The sequence below is a fragment of the Arachis ipaensis genome, chromosome B4, assembly GCF_059453495.1.
Source record: "Arachis ipaensis isolate K30076 ecotype BB chromosome B4, ASM5945349v1, whole genome shotgun sequence".
In the NCBI taxonomy this organism is placed as follows: domain Eukaryota; kingdom Viridiplantae; phylum Streptophyta; class Magnoliopsida; order Fabales; family Fabaceae; genus Arachis; species Arachis ipaensis.
The window spans coordinates 49869017-49885864 of NC_142439.1; positions in this window are offsets into that span (position 1 = coordinate 49869017).

A 16848-nucleotide genomic window follows, 5' to 3' on the forward strand; every position below is an offset into this window, starting at 1 on the left:
TCACCTCTCATGATGCTGTATATGAGCACAGCTCTCTCTTTGGTAACCTCTGAAGTGTTGGATGTGGGGATTAGGGACCTCCTCACAAAATCCAGCCACCCTCTAGCTTGGGGGCTCAAATCTCTTCTTCTCAGTTGGTTGGGCCTCCCATCCTTGTCATTTATCTATTGCACATTCAACACACATATTTTATTGAGGATTTCATTAAATCCTAGGTCTTGTTACTTCATTCTTTCCTCATAGCTCTGGGTGGAGGTTGTCTGCTTCACCATCAGCCTCCTCTCTATTTTAGTAGGGCTGTAATTAATAGACTTCCCCCTCACATAGCTAAGATAGCCATAGGATTATCCTGGCTGAGGCACGGCATTAGCATAGAACTCTCTCACCAAGCTTTCCATCACCTTCCTTGGTGGGTTGCACAAGAGTGCCCAGCCCCTGTTGTTGATCTCCCTGTTGATCTCAGGGTGCTCGTTTCTCCCCAGTTGGAAGTCGACCTCTGGAATGATTCCCCTCTCACTCACCCAACCATCAAACAGGTTTTGGTTGAATGAGAAGAGGAATTTGTACTCACTGAAACCTGAACTTGAGGATCCAGATATTGGTTTCTTAGTCTTTATTTTCTTTGATGTTGAGGTTTTTGGTGGTGCCATTAGGTTACGGGATTGTGTTTAATGGTTTGAAGAAGGTTAGGGAAGGTTGCAAGAGAGAGCAAGCAAAACAAAGTTTTGCTCTAACACCAAACTTAGAGCTTGATTGTCCCAATCAAGAACAGGGAAGAAGGTGGGAAAGGGGAAAGAAAAGAGGTTAAAAGAAGGAAGGATTTGTGGAGTCTTTTCGTATGTGAATTGGGGTTTGAAGTGTGAAGAGAGGTGGGAAAAGTGGGGGCTTTTATAGGGGTGGAAAGTGTGGTTCCAATGGTGGAAAGTAAGGCAATTCAATGTTTTCCCACTTGGGGAGTGGCGCCTAGCGTGGGAAGAGGCGCCAATCCTTATCCCACTTTACTTTCTACATGTTTTGAGTTCCAAAATGCAAGTACACTTTGACCTCTTTATTTTGTGCACTATCAATCATGTGGGCCCCATTTTCTCTCCTGAAAATAAAACTAAAACCCTATCAGTAATGACAAAAAAATCCTCCACATTCCTTTTTAATATGGTGAATGAATTTGCAACTGATGGGTGTCCCTTGGGACACCAAACTTAATCTCATTGCATCATAATAAATTGGGTTCATCATTGGGTTTTTAGTGTGTTCATAAAGGTAGATTCCAATCCTTTAATATACTTTTGCCTCCATCCCCTTCTGAACACAATTAAACCACGTCTATGCTCTCCCCAATATATTAAATGCTTTCAAATTGAGTAGTATTGGGCTTGCTAGATGGTGGTATTTTGTATGGTGGTGGCCACACCAAACTTAATCTCTGGGCTTACCTGCAATTATAATTTTCTCAAAGGTAGTAAGCCTAGATTAAGTGGATTGGTGGCCACACCAAACTTAATCTCTGGGCTTACCTTCAGATATGACTTATTGAAAGGTAGTAAGCCTAGATTAAGTAGATTAGTGGCCACACCAAACATAGCTTTTTAGCTAGTCCTTAGCCTAATTATTCATCATTAGCAAATGTATTCTTCAAATTGCATCTTCAGAATAAAAGAAACAGAATGTAAGGGTCTCCTAACTACCAAAACTGATACTAAAATTCCTAATCCATTACCTACAATCTACTTCTAGAAATCAAGAAAACATAAATTTTCTATTGAAACTCAAACTATCTAAATTGACAAATTTTAACTACTTCTAAGAAAGCAATAAATCAAAAGGATATAAAGTGTTGGGGTTCCTCCCAACTAGCGCTTCTAAATTGTCACTAGCTTGACATTCTTCCTTTGTTAGCTGAGGTTGTAGCGCACTCTCTTCTCATCCAGTGAGTCCCCTAGGTAATGTGACGAACGGATTTACTATCGGTAAAGAAATTCACAAAAATAATCGCGTTGTAAGTATAGTTTCTAAACCAACAGAGAATCCTTTCGTACAAAAGTTTGGTTGTCACAAGTAACAAAACCCAATAAAATTTATAACCGAAGTATTTAAACGTCGGGTCGTCTCTCAAGGAATCGCAGGGAAGTATGATTTATTATTGGTTATGGAAAATGGTATATTTTTGGGTTTTTGAAATAAGGAACAAGTAATTTAAATGGCAAGAAAAATAAATTAATAATTAGAAAAACTCTTGGAAAGGTATGAGAACTGAAAATCCCACCCTGATTATCCTTATCAGTTGTGATGAGAATTGGTTATTGCTCCCACTTAGTTAACCCTTACTAAATAAAGGAAAGTCAAGTGGACTAATTAATTTGATTCCTCAAGTCCTAGTCAACTCCCATGGAAAGACTAGCTTTAGAGGGATCCAAATCAACCAGCAAGAATTCCAATTTTCAATCAACAGCTGAGTTTGACAACTCAAGTGTCACCAATTACTCAACCAAGGCCAAAAAGGGATAAATAAAAATTATTTGAATCATAAAATAGAAGAAAGCAATCATAAATCTGAAATACCTTAAATTGCATTTAAACATAAATTCAAATCTAACATGGGAATTCATAAGCCAATCGGGAACATAAGTAATTAACAAGTGAAAGAACTAGAATAAATAAAAGTAGAAGAGAAACTAAATTAAAGGAACATTGAACCTGGAATTGAGAAGGAGTGAACCATAAACTAAGAGAAATCCTAATCCTAAAACGTAAGATAGAGGAGAGAGCCTCTCTCTCTCTCTAAAATTACATCTAAAACCTAAAATTGTGAATATGAAAGTTGTGTGTTTTTGAATAAATGGATTCCCCCACTTTATAGCCTCTAATCTGTATTTTCTGGGCCAAAAACTGGGCCAAAAACAGCCCAGAAATTGCTGGGGGAAAATTCTGATCCATACAGGTCGCTGATTTTTCTACAGGGCAAATTCTGTGATTCATGCGTGCGCGTCATTTTTCTCTATGGACACTATAGTGAATTATATATCATTTCTAATTCCCAGACGTTAGCTTTCCAACACAACTGGAACCGCCTCATTTGGACCTTTGTAGCTCAAGACCGTTTGAGTGCGAAGTGGTCAGGCTGGACAATTTAGCAATTCCTTCAACTTCTTGTATTCCTTCCACTGCATGCTTCCTTTCCATCCTCTAAGCCATTCCTGCCCTATAAACCCTGAAATCACTTAACACACATATCAAGGCATCGAATGGTATAAAGGATAATTAAAATTGATAGTTTAAAGGCCTAGGAAACATGTTCTCAATTATATCACAGGATTAGGAAGGAAAATGTAAAACCATGCAATTAGTATGAATAAGTGTATGAAAGATTGATAAAATCGACTCAATTGAACACAAGATAAATCATAAAATAGTGGTTTATCATAATGCTTGAGTCTATGGCCATTCACAGCGAAGGTCCTTTGTGTTTTGTCTTCCACAAGCTCTACATGGCCATAGGGGAACACCTTGAGGATGGTGAAGGGTCCTGACCGTGGAGACTTAAGCTTCCCAGGGAAGAGCACGAGAATTGAATTGTACACCAGCACCTTTTGCCCTTCAGTGAACTCCCTCCTTGCTATCTTCTGATCATGCCACCTTTTTGCATTCTCTTTGTAGATCTTTGAACTCTCATATGCTTTATTCCTAAACTCCTCCAGCTCATTCAGTTGCATAAGCCTCCTTTCTCCAGCAGCTTGCTCATCAAAGTTCAACATTTTCAGAGCCCAGAATGCTCTATGTTCAAGCTCAACTGGTAAGTGACAAGCCTTACTAAACACCAATTGGTATGGAGACATCCCAATATGTGTTTTGAAGGCTGTCCTGTAGGCCCATAATGCATCATCCAGCTTCTTAGACTAATCCTTTCTTGCGCTTCCAACAGTTTTTTCAAGGATTCTTTTAAGCTCTCTGTTTGAAATCTCAACTTGTCCATTGGTCTGTGGGTGGTATGGAATTTCCACCTTGTGCTTAACTCCATACATAGAGAAGAGTGCTTCAAGTTGCCAATTGTAGAAGTGTGTCCCTCTATCACGGATGAGGTCTCTAGGCACTCTAAATCTACTGAAGATATTCTTTCTCAAGAAGCTCATAAAATAGAAGAAAGCAATCATAAATCTGAAATACCTTAAATTGCATTTAAACATAAATTCAAATCTAACATGGGAATTCATAAGCCAATTGGGAACATAAGTAATTAACAAGTGAAAGAACTAGAATAAATAAAAGTATAAGAGAAACTAAATTAAAGGAACATTGAACCTGGAATTGAGAAGGAGTGAACCATAAACTAAGAGAAATCCTAATCCGAAAATGTAAGATAGAGGAGAGAGCCTCTCTCTCTCTAAAATTACATCTAAAACCTAAAATTGTGAATATGAAAGTTGTGTTTTTTTGAATAAATGGATTCCCCCACTTTATAGCCTCTAATCTGTATTTTCTGGGCGAAAAACTGGGCCAAAAATAGCCCAGAAATTGCTGAGGGCAAATTCTGATCCATACAGGTCGGTGATTTTTCTACAGGGCAAATTCTGTGATTCATGCGTACGCGTCATTTTGCTCTATGGACACTATAGTGAATTATATATCATTTCTAATTCCCAGACGTTAGCTTTCCAACACAACTGGAACCGCCTCATTTGGACCTTTGTAGCTCAAGTTATGACCGTTTGAGTGCGTAGAGGTCAGGCTGGACAACTTAGCAATTCCTTCAACTTCTTGTATTCCTTCCACTTTTGCATGCTTCCTTTCCATCCTCTAAGCCATTCCTGCCCTATAAACCCTGAAATCACTTAACACACATATCAAGGCATCGAATGGTATAAAGGATAATTAAAATTGATAGTTTAAAGGCCTAGGAAACATGTTCTCAATTATATCACAGGATTAGGAAGGAAAATGTAAAACCATGCAATTAGTATGAATAAGTGTATGAAAGATTGATAAAATCGACTCAATTGAACACAAGATAAATCATAAAATAGTGGTTTATCATAATGCTTAAGTATATGGCCATTCACAGTGAAGGTCCTTTGTGTTTTGTCTTCCACAAGCTCTACATGGCCATAGGGGAACACCTTGAGGATGGTGAAGGGTCCTGACCATCGAGACTTAAGCTTCCCAGGGAAGAACATGAGTCTTGAATTGTACACCAGCACCTTTTGCCCTTCAGTGAACTCCCTCCTTGCTATCTTCTGATCATGCCACCTTTTTGCATTCTCTTTGTAGATCTTTGAACTCTCATATGCTTTATTCCTAAACTCCTCCAGCTCATTCAGTTGCATAAGCCTCCTTTCTCCAGCAGCTTGCTCATCAAAGTTCAACATTTTCAGAGCCCAGAATGCTCTATGTTCAAGCTCAACTGGTAAGTGACAAGCCTTACTAAACACCAATTGGTATGGAGACATCCCAATAGGTGTTTTGAAGGCTGTCCTGTAGGCCCATAATGCATCATCCAGCTTCTTAGACTAATCCTTTCTTGCGCTTCCAACAGTTTTTTCAAGGATTCTTTTAAGCTCTCTGTTTGAAATCTCAACTTGTCCATTGGTCTGTGGGTGGTATGGAGTTTCCACCTTGTGCTTGACTCCATACATAGAGAAGAGTGCTTCAAGTTGCCTATTGTAGAAGTGTGTCCCTCTATCACGGATGAGGGCTCTAGGCACTCTAAATCTACTGAAGATATTCTTTCTCAAGAAGCTCATTACAACCTTGTTGTCATTTGTTGGAGTGGCTATGGCTTCTACCCACTTTGACACATAATCTACAGCCACCAATATATAACTGTTTGAGTATGAGGATGGGAAAGGTCCCATAAAATCAATTCCCCACACATCAAACAATTCTAACTCCAGTATGAACCTCAGCGGCATCTCATTTCTCTTGGCTAGATTGTCAGCCCTTTAGCATTCATCACATCTTGACACCAAGTCCTTTGTATGTTTGAAAATAGATGGCCAGTAGAACCCACATTGTAGTACCTTGGCCGCAGTTCTTTCCCCACTAAAATGGCCTCCATATGCAGATCCATGACATTGCCAAAGAACTTCTTGCCCTTCCTCATGGGAAATACACCGTCTCAAGATTCCATTAGTACACTTTTGGAACAAATAGGGCTCATTCCAGATGTAGTGTTTAGCATCTTTGACTAGCATTTTCCTCATGTGCTTGTTGATGTTAGTTGGTAGTTCCCCAATAGCCTTGAAGTTGGCTATGTCTGTGAACCAAGGGGCCTCTTGAATCATCATCAACTACTTATCAGAAAAACTTTCATTCACTACAACTTGGTGTGCCCCATCTTCTTCTCGTGGAATCCTTGATAGGTGGTCAGCCACCTTGTTTTCTGCTCCACTTCTATCTTTAATTTCAATGTCAAACTCTTGGAGTAGCAGAATCCATCTTATTAGTCTGGGCTTGGACTCTTGTTTGGTGAGTAAGTATTTGAGTGCTACATGATCAGTGAATACAATTACTTTAGAGCCAATAATATATGATCTAAATTTATGAAAAGCAAAGACAATGCAAGTAATTTCTTCTCTGTAGTGGTATAGTTCCTTTGATTCTCATTAAGAACCTTGCTAGCATAGTAAATGACATGCATCAATTTATCTTTCCTCTGTCCTAAAATAGCACCCACAGCAAAATCTGATGCATCACACATCAACTCAAAAGGTAAATCCCAGCATGGTGGTGCTATGATAGGCGCAGAAAAGAGTTTGTTTTTAAGTTCATCAAAGGCTAGCATGCATTAATTATCAAAAACAAAAGGTATATTAGAGACAAGTAGGTTGCTCAAAGGTTTGGCAACCTTGGAAAAACCTCTAATGAACCTCCTGTAGAAGCCAGCATGTCCTAGAAAACTTCTAATTGCCTTGACATTGCAAGGTGGGAGTAACTTTTCAATCACCTCCACCTTAGCCTTGTCCATTTCTATGCCCCTTTTTGAGACCTTGTGACCAAGAACCACCCCTTCTGTTACCATGAAGTGGCATTTTTCCCAATTTAAAACAAGATTGGTTTCTTGGCATCTCTTTAGCACCAAGGCTAAGTGGTGTAAGAAGTTAGAATATGAGTTACCAAATACAGAGAAGTCATCCATGAACACTTCAATGAATCTTTCAATCATGTCTGAAAATATGGAGAGCATACAACTTTGGAATGTTGCAGGTGCATTGCACAATCCAAAGGGCATTCTCCTATAAGCAAAGACACCATATGGGCAAGTAAATGAAGTTTTCTCCTGGTCCTTAAGGTCTACAACTATTTGGTTGTAACTCAAATAACCATCTAGGAAGAAATAGTATTCATGTCCGGCCAATCTTTGAAGCATCAGATCCATGAAGGGTAAAGGGAAGTGATCCTTCCTGGTGGCTTCATTAAGCATCCTATAGTCAATGCACATGCATCAGCCAGTCACTATTCTTGTTGGTATCAGTTCATTCTTCTCATTTGGCACAACAGTGACCCCTCTTTTCTTAGGAACTACTTGCACAGGACTCACCCAAGGGCTGTCTGAGATGGGGTAAATCACCCCTGCTTTCCACAACTTCAACACTTCTTTTTGGACCATTTCATTCATGGTTGGGTTCAGCCTTCTTTGTTGCTGTCTTGAGGGCTTAGCATCCTCTTCAAGTGAGATCTTATGCATGCACATTGAAGGATTGATTTCTTTTAAGTCTGTAAGTGTCCAACCTATAGCATCCTTGTTTTGTATCAGCACTTGGATAAGCTTCTCTTCTTGCCCCTTACTCAAGCTTGAATTGATGATCAATGTGTAAGTGTCGTTGTCACCTAAATATGCATATTTCAAGCTTGGTGGTAAGGTCTTCAGCTCTATTTTTGGTGCCTCCACTTCCTTGCTGTCTTTGGGGTTCAACATGATTGAATTCTCCATGGTTCCTTGTGGTAGTTCTCCACTTGATGCTTGCTGCTCTAACTCAATAGTTTCTTCACATTGTTCTTCTTCCAAAACTCCTTGAACTATCTGTTCTATGGTGTCCACCATCATGCATTCTCCTATGGATTCCTTGGGGTAACTCATTGCCTTAAAGACATTGAAGACCATCTTCTCTTCATGTAATCTTGGTGCACGAAAATTACTTCACAATGTAATTTCGCACAACTAACCAGCAAGTGCACTGGGTCGTCCAAGTAATACCTTACGTGAGTAAGGATCGAATCACACGGAGATTGTTGGTTTGAAGCAATCTATGGTTATCTTGCAATTCTTAGTCAGGAAATCAATTATATTTATTAGTTGAATTGCGAATAAACAAGAGAGCATGGATTAAAGGTTACTTGTTATGCAGTAATGGAGAATATGCTGGAGTTTTGGAGATGCTTTGTCTTCAGAATCTCTGCTTTCGTCTGTCTTCTGATTCACGCATGCACGTCCTCCTATGGCAAGCTGTGTGTAGGTGGATCACCGTTGTCAATGGCTACCATCCATCCTTCCAGTGAAAAGGGTCCAGGTGCGCTGTCACCGCACGGCTAATCATCTGCAGGTTCTCAGTTGTACCGGAATAGGATTTGCTATCCTTTTGCGTCTGTCACTATGCCCAGCACTCGCGAGTTTGAAGTTCGTCACAGTCATCCAATCCCAGAATCCTACTCGAAATACCACAGACAAGGTTTAGACTTTTCGGATTCTCATGAATGCCGCCATCAATCTTGCTTATACCACGGAGATTCTGATTAAGGAATCTAAGAGATATTCATTCAATCTGATGTAGAACGGAGGTGATTGTCAGACACACGTTCATGGATTGAGGAAGGTGATGAGTGTCACTGATCATCACCTTCTCCATAGTTAGGCGTGAATGGATATCTTAGATAGGAACACGCATGTTTGAATGGAAAACAGAAATACTTGCATTAATTCATCGAGACACAGCAGAGCTCCTTACCCCCAACAATGGAGTTTAGAGACTCATGCCATCAAAGAGTACAAAGTTCAGATCTAAAATGTCATGAGATACAAAATAAGTCTCTAAAAGTTGTTTAAATACTAAACTAGTAGCCTAGGTTTACAAAAAATGAGTAAACTATGATGGGTGGTGCAGAGATCCACTTCTAGGGCCCACTTGGTGTGTACTGGAGCTGAGACTTAAACAATTCACATGCATAAGGCTGTTTTGGGCATTCAACGCCAGGTTTGGATCCATTTTTGGCGTTGAACTCCAACTTTTAATCCTTTTCGGGCGCTGGACGCCAGAATTGGGCAGAGAACTAGCGTTGAACGCCAGTTTACGTCATCTATCCTTGAGCAAAGTATGGACTATTATATATTGCTGGAAAGCCCTGGATGTCTACTTTCCAACGCAATTGGAAGCGCGTCATTTCGAGTTCTTGTAGCTCCAGAAAATCCACTTTTAGTGCAGGGAGGTCAGAATCCAACAGCATCAGCAGTCCATTTTCAGCCTGAATCAGATTTTTGCTCAGCTCCCTCAATTTCAGCCAGAAAAATACCTGAAATTACAGAAAAACACACAAATCATAGTAAAGTCTAGAAATATGAATTTTTCCTAAAAACTAATGGAAACAAACTAAAAACTCACTAAAACATACTAAAAACTATATGAAATTAACCCCAAAAAGCGTATAAAATATCCGCTCATCAAATCTCAAGACTAATTCCCCTTTTTGCATATCAATGATGGCTCCAGCAGTAGCTAGGAATGGCCTTCCTAGGATGATTCATGTGTCAGCCTCTTCTTCCATATCCAGCACAACAAAGTCAGCTGGAAAAATAAACTCTCCCACCTTCACCAACAAGTCTTCCATGACCCCATGTGGGAACTTAAATGTTCTGTCAGCCAACTGGAGTGCCATTCTTGTTGGCTTGGCTTCCTTAATCTTCATTCTCTTCATCATGGTTAGGGACATGAGATTGATGCTAGCTCCCAAGTTACACAAGGCCTTCTCGATGTTGATATCCCCTATGATATAGGGGATTTGGAAACTCCCTGGGTCTTTCATTTTCTGAGGTAGCTTCTTTTGTATTATGGCACTACACTCCTCAGTTAGTACTATGGTCTCTTTTTCTCTCCAGTTTCTTTTTCTTGTCATGAGCTCCTTTAGAAATTTGGCATAGAGTGGCATTTGCTCCAATGCCTCAGGAAATGGTATGTTGATTTGGAGCTTCTTGAAGATCTCTAGGAATCTAGAGAACTGGCCATCCTTCCCATCCTTCATCAGCCTTTGGGGATATGGTGCCTTTGGCACATAAGGCTTCAAGATTGGCTTTGGTGCGGATGGGGCAGGGATCTCCTCTTCGTCCTTGTTTTCAGGCTTTTCTGCAGCTCCTTTTTCTTGGTTGCTCTAGCTTGGGGTTGCTTCTTCTACAACTTTTCTGCTTCTAAGTGTGATGGCCTTCCATTCCCCTCTTGGGTTAGCCATGGTATCACTGGGAAAGGTATGTGTAGACATAGGAATTTGTTTGGATAGGATCCCCACTTGTGCTACCAATTTTGAAATAGCTGCGCCTTGATTCTTCAGATTTGATCTGTACTCTTCTTGGTTGGCATCTATCCTCTTGTCAGCTTGTGTTTGTCTCTCTAAAAGAGTGAAAATAGCTCCTGTCAGCTGTGATGATAGTTGTGCTATTGCAGCTTCTACTCTCTAAAAGTTACTCTTGATCTCATATGGTTGCATGGTTGAGGTTGAGGTGTCTTAATGGTGGTTGTTGTGAATTTGTTGAGTGGAATGATATGATGTGTTTTGTGCATTGTGGTAGGGTCTGTTATTGCTTGATTCATGGTTAGGGTTGTGATTGTGGTATTGATTGGCTTGGTGAAGAATGAAACTCTCGCGCAATCTAGAATTTTCGCAGATAAATTTCCGTTGTAAGTATAGCTTCTAGACCGACAAGAATTTCTTTCTTACAAAAGTTTTGTTTGTCACTTAAGCAAACCCAATAAAACTGATAACCGAGTATTTAATCCTCGGGTCGTCTTCTCAAGGAATTGCAGGGAGGTATGACTTATTATTAGCTATGAAAAAGGTAGAATTTTGGGTTTTTAATGTATAAGATAAAAAGCAAGAAAGTAAATTGTAAGGAATTAATTTAAGTAAATAATAAAACTCTTCGCAAGGTATAAGAACTGGAAGTCCTATCCTAGTTATCCCTATCAATTGTGATGAGAATTGGATTTTTCTCCCACTTTGTTAACCTCTAACTATGAAGGTAAATCAAGTGGACTAATTAGCTTGATCTTCAAGTCCTAGTCAATCCCTATGGGAAGACTAGCTTTAGAGCGATCTAGATCAATTAGTAATCTGCCAATTTCAACCACTGCTTTATTTGATAACTCAAGCGTCACCAATTACTTAACCAGAGCCAAAAGGGAAGAGAATATACTCGAATGAAAATAATTTGGATAAATCGAAAGCATTCATAGCATAAACAAAACAATCTTATAACTGAAATACCTCAAATTATATTAAATAGAATATTCAAATCTAACATGGAAAAAGTTCATAAATTAAATTGAAAAAAATAAATAAAAGGAACATTGAACCTGTAATTGAAAAAGATGAAATCCTAATTCCCTTAAGAGGAATCCTAATCCTAAATTCTAAGAGAAAAGAGAGAACCTCTCTCTCTAAAAACTACATCTAATTTATGAAAAGTGTGAATTATGAATGTTGTTAATGAATGGATGCATTCTCCCACTTTATAGCCTCTAATCTGTGTTTTTTGGGCTGAAAATTGGGTCAAAAACAGCCCAGAAATCGCCCCCAGCATATTCTGGTACGTACAGGTCGCAGGAAAGTGACGCGAAAGCGTCGTCCACGCGTTTGCGTTGATTGTGTTTCTGCCAGGTCACGCGTCCGCGTGATCCACGCGTCCGCGTCACCTGGCTTAGGGGCAGCTATAGCAAATTATATATTTTTGCGAAGCCCCGGACATTAGCTTTCCAACGCAACTGGAACCATCTCATTTGGACTTCTGTAGCTCAAGTTATGATCATTTGAGTGAAAAGAGGTTAGGCTGTATAGCTTAGCAATTTCTTCAACTTCTTATATTCCTTCCATTTTTGCATGCTTCCTTTCCATTCTCTAAGCCATTCCTGCCCTATAAACTCTGAAAACACTTAACACACATATCAAGGAATCAAATGGTAATAAGAGAGGATTAAAATTAGCTAAATTAAGATCAAAGAAACATGTTTTCAATCATAGCACAAAATCAGGAAGGAGAATGTAAACTCATGCAAATAGTATGAATAAGTGGGTAAAGAGTTGATAAAATCCACTCAATTGAGTACATAATAAACCATAAAATAGTGGTTTATCACTTGGTATGGCTTGGTATAATCTTGATTGTGGCTTTTTTGGTTCCCCCACCCAAAATTTGGGTGGTTCTTCCAACCTGGGTTGTATGTCTTGGAGTTTGAATAATATGGTGGTCTAGAATTGTTCACATAGTTAGCTTGCTCCCATTCACCTTCAACCTCTGGGGCATCTCCTTCTTGTTGAGGGGCTTGGGCTTGAATGACTGAGACTTGATTACTCTCCATCTTCTTGGTCAAGGCTACTAGTTGTGCAGTGATCAGTTTGTTTTAGGCCAGCAGGACATCCATTGAATTGAGCACCATTACTCCTCTCTTTTGAGTTCTGTCTGAAGCATAGAAGTACTCATTCTCAGCAACAGTCTCTATGACATCTATGGCTTCTTCAATAGTTTTCTTCTTGTTGAGTGAGCCTCCAGAAGAATGATCTACTGCTTGCTTTGACTCATATGTCAGCCCTTCAAAGAAGATGTGTAGTTGCACCCACTCATTGAACATATCAGGTGGGCATTTCCTTGTCAAATCTTTGAACATCTCCCAGGCCTCATAAAGTGTTTTACCATCTTGATGTCTGAAAATTTATTCTCAACTCTTAGCCTGTTGACTCTCCGTGGAGAGCAGAATCTTGCTAGAAATTTGTTCACAACATCATCCCATGTGGTTAAGCTCTCCTTGGGAAATGCTTCCAACCACTTTGCTGCCTTATCTCTGAGTGAGAAAGGGAACAACAGTAGCTTGTAGGTGTCAGGGTGTACACCATTGGACTTTACAGTGTCACAAATCCTCATGAATGTAGTAAGATGTTGGTTTGGTCCTCCTGGACTCCTCCATATGAACAATTATTTTGGACAAGTGTGATGAGTTGAGATTTCAACTCAAAGTTATTAGCATGGATTGTTGGTTTGAGGATGTTGCTGCTACAGTTTCTTGGATTTGGGTTGATGTAGGAGCCTAAGAGTCTCCTCTCTTGCCCAACATGATTTCCAGTATCTCCTCCAACATTGTCTTGCACTTCGGCATCTATGGTGGTTCTCAGATCTTCCTCCACTGGTTCCTCTCCAACTATGCCTTTGCCTCTTGCTTCCCTCCTTAATCTAAGGAAGGTCCTCTCAGGTTCCCTATCAAAAGAGGATGAAGTCTCTCCCCTTCTACCTATCATGCATTCAACAAACAGCAAGTAGAGGACAAGTAAAAGAATCACTATAGTTAATGTTAGTGGTTAACTTGGTTGATGCAATTGATCAAACAGTTAGAAGAATGAAAACATAAATAATGAATAGCTAAAAAATCAAAGTAAAAACAAAGAAAACAGAGTGGACAGGAAAATAAATAGCTAAAAAGAAAATAACAAGGGAATAAAAAAATGCTTAATCTATCTCTCCAATCCCCGGCAATGGCGCTATAAAACTTGATGAGCCAGATTCACCCCCCATATAAAAATGGTGAATCCGTTCTTTTGGCAAGCACACCAAAATTATCGTCAAGTAATAACCCACAGTAGAGTGGGATCGTACCCACAGAGATTGGTAGATTTGAGCAATTTTAATCAATTGGTGAATTAGTCAAGCTAAGCAGAATAGATTATGATTGCAGAATTGTAAATGTGCAGAATTATAAATGACTTAAAAGTAAATGAAAGCAATAAATGGCAGAATTGGAAATGGCAAGAAATTAAATAGTAGAAACTTAAATGACTTAATTGTAAATGGGAATGAGGAATTGTAGAATGTAAAAGAAAGCTATAAAGAAAGTGGAAGATAAGAATAGGGTAATTCGTTGAGATCAGCAGATATTGTCTCTTTGGATTAAATCCATCTCATATCCTCTTCAATCATGTAACTCATTGACCTCTTGGCAATCATGATTGATTAAGCCCAATCCCTTGGTGACTCAATCTCTCAGATCTTGATCAATAGCCAATTCCTTGGTCTAATTGCTCATGAAGAGAGATATGCTTGGTCCCTGATTATACCACACATCATCATAGGTCCAAGTAGAAGGAGGATTTTATGTCACCATATCCAAACACCAAAACCCAGATCCTACTCAAGTGTGAGAAGGGATTTCTAGCATGATTTCATGTTTCCTTTTCCAAGGTTCCCATGAAACCCATTTTGCATTCAACCCCTTTTCCAAGGTGATTGAACACTAGCATGAAGAACGAAATTCCTTCTAGCAAAACATAGAGAAGATGAAGAGAACAAGAAATTCAATATCATTAATCCATCAAGTACAACAGAGCTCCCTCTCTAAATGAGAGGGAATTTAGCTACTCATAGCTCAAGAAAAAGTGAGAGATGGAAAAAGTGAATCTAACTATCTTTCAACTAATAGCTCAACTGCTTAACCCCTTTTCCAGTACTTTCAGGGGGTATTTATACTACTCCTAGTACTAGCAAATAAAAAAAATACAAAAATGAAAAGAAAATTACATTTTGGAGGGAAAAGAAACTCAATAAACATGATCTCACAGCTAGCGTGTGGTTGGCGCTTTAGTCGCGTGCCACACCTCACTCTGAATCTGACTTGGAGTGCCTCGCCCAATCCTCAAGTGGCACGTCCACCTTCATTAACATCCCGGGCATGCCACGCCTTCGAGCCCAAGTGGCACGCCCAGGGTCTTTTGATCACTTGTGTTAGCCTGGCGTGCCATGCCTTCGAGCCCAAGTGGCATGCCCAGGCCTTTTTAAAGCCCTGGATAGCCTGGCGTGCCATGCCTTCGAGCCCAAGTGGCACTCCTAGGCCTTCTCCCTCTTCTCCTTGCTTTTGGAAAATTGAACTAGCGTGGCACGCCCAGGGTTTGGCGTGCCACGCCCATGCTATGTGCTTGATCTATCTCTCTGGAAAGTTGAACTAATGTGGCACGCCCAGGGTCTGGCTTGGCACGCCCAGGGTCTGGCGTGCCATGCCCATCATGTGTTTGGCTCCCTTGCTTGGCGTGCCACGTCCATAACTCAAGTGGCACACCCAAGTCTTCCTTTGCTTGATTGGTGGTGATGGCGTGCCACACCTGAAACCCAAGTGGCACACCCATATGGTTGGCCTTTTGTCTCCCTCTTTGGAAAATTGTACCATCGTGCCACGCCCATCATTTGTCTTTGTTCCAGTAGCTGGCGTGCCATGCCATTGACACCAAGTGGCATGCCCACGCCCAGATGCTCAAGTGGCACGCCCAAGTAAGGGTGGAAGCTTGGCATGCCACGCCTTCGATCTCACGTGGCACGCCCAACCTTTTTAGCCTTCAACCTCTTCTCTGAAATTTTGTACTAGCGTGCCATGCCATACTGTTCAAGTGGCACACCCCAGTGATTTTTAAAGCTGGCGTGCCACACCTTCGATACCAAGTGGAACGCCCATGGCTCAAGTGGTGGGTTTGGCGTGCCACGCCCAGCCTGACGTGCCACACCCAGCTTCTGGCGTGCAATGCCAATGAAATTTTGTGGCGTTTGCTCCAAGTGGCACGCCAGTTTCACAGGCCCAGCTTGTTTTGTTGTTTTCTTCTCCTTTTTATGTCTTTTTCACCTGAAATTCGGCACAAACTCATTTTAATGTAATGTACTACAATGTTCATCAAATAATGCATGAATTGCAATGATCTAATGAGATTATCCTCTTTTATGGTCCTTTTTATGCATGAAAAAAGGGTAGATGATGCAAGTCATCACAAACCATTAACATCAAGTAGACCACACAAGAAATCATCAAAGATCCAACCTTTTTGAAAGAAATAGTTCACTACTTCAAGTTACAAATAGAAAAAGATCAAATCCTTCTCTAACAAATTGACGATGCATACAAATCAAAGAAACCCTCAGAGCACACATTACAGCGATAATCAGGCACAACAAATGCAGAGAAAGATTCAAACTTTCCAAAATGAATTCAAGCAAAATCAAAACTTTTAAAATTTAGAACAATGTAAACACAAAAAGAATGGCGTGGAAGGTAAAAGAGAGAGAAGAAGAAAACCAACCTGCAGAGAAGAAGGAGACGATAACTGATCAGAGATTGAAGCAAACAAACCAAAATGACACCAGCAAATCACCTTAAACGGAAAGGGTAAGGAGAAGAGAAGAAGTTACAGTGACAAGAGAAGAGAAAACTGAAAGAAGCTTTGAAAATTCAAACATTAGATACAAAAGATGGAAACAAAGGACACGGCAAAGGAGTTAATGGGTTTTACTCTCGCACGTTCCCAAGGAAACACAAAACGCACGTTGAAATTAAAAGGGGTAAGAAAAACTGCTCCGCATTCAAGCCACTAAATGGAAGCACTACGACGAAATCAACAAAAAATGCTGAAGCTCGGCTTCTCCAAAAGGATCGAAGTCTAAAAAAGGACTCGACCTCAAAAGGAAAGACCACGCTCAAGTAGGGGCACTGTTCATGCCCTGGGTCGTGCTGTACGACCTGGGCTGATTAAAGGACAAGTCGACTAACCTCTTCGGGTCTGAAAATTCCCGACCTCTTCTCAAAGAGCTCGGCCAAATCACCAGAGAAGCCCAAAGAATGCCCAAACGAAGGA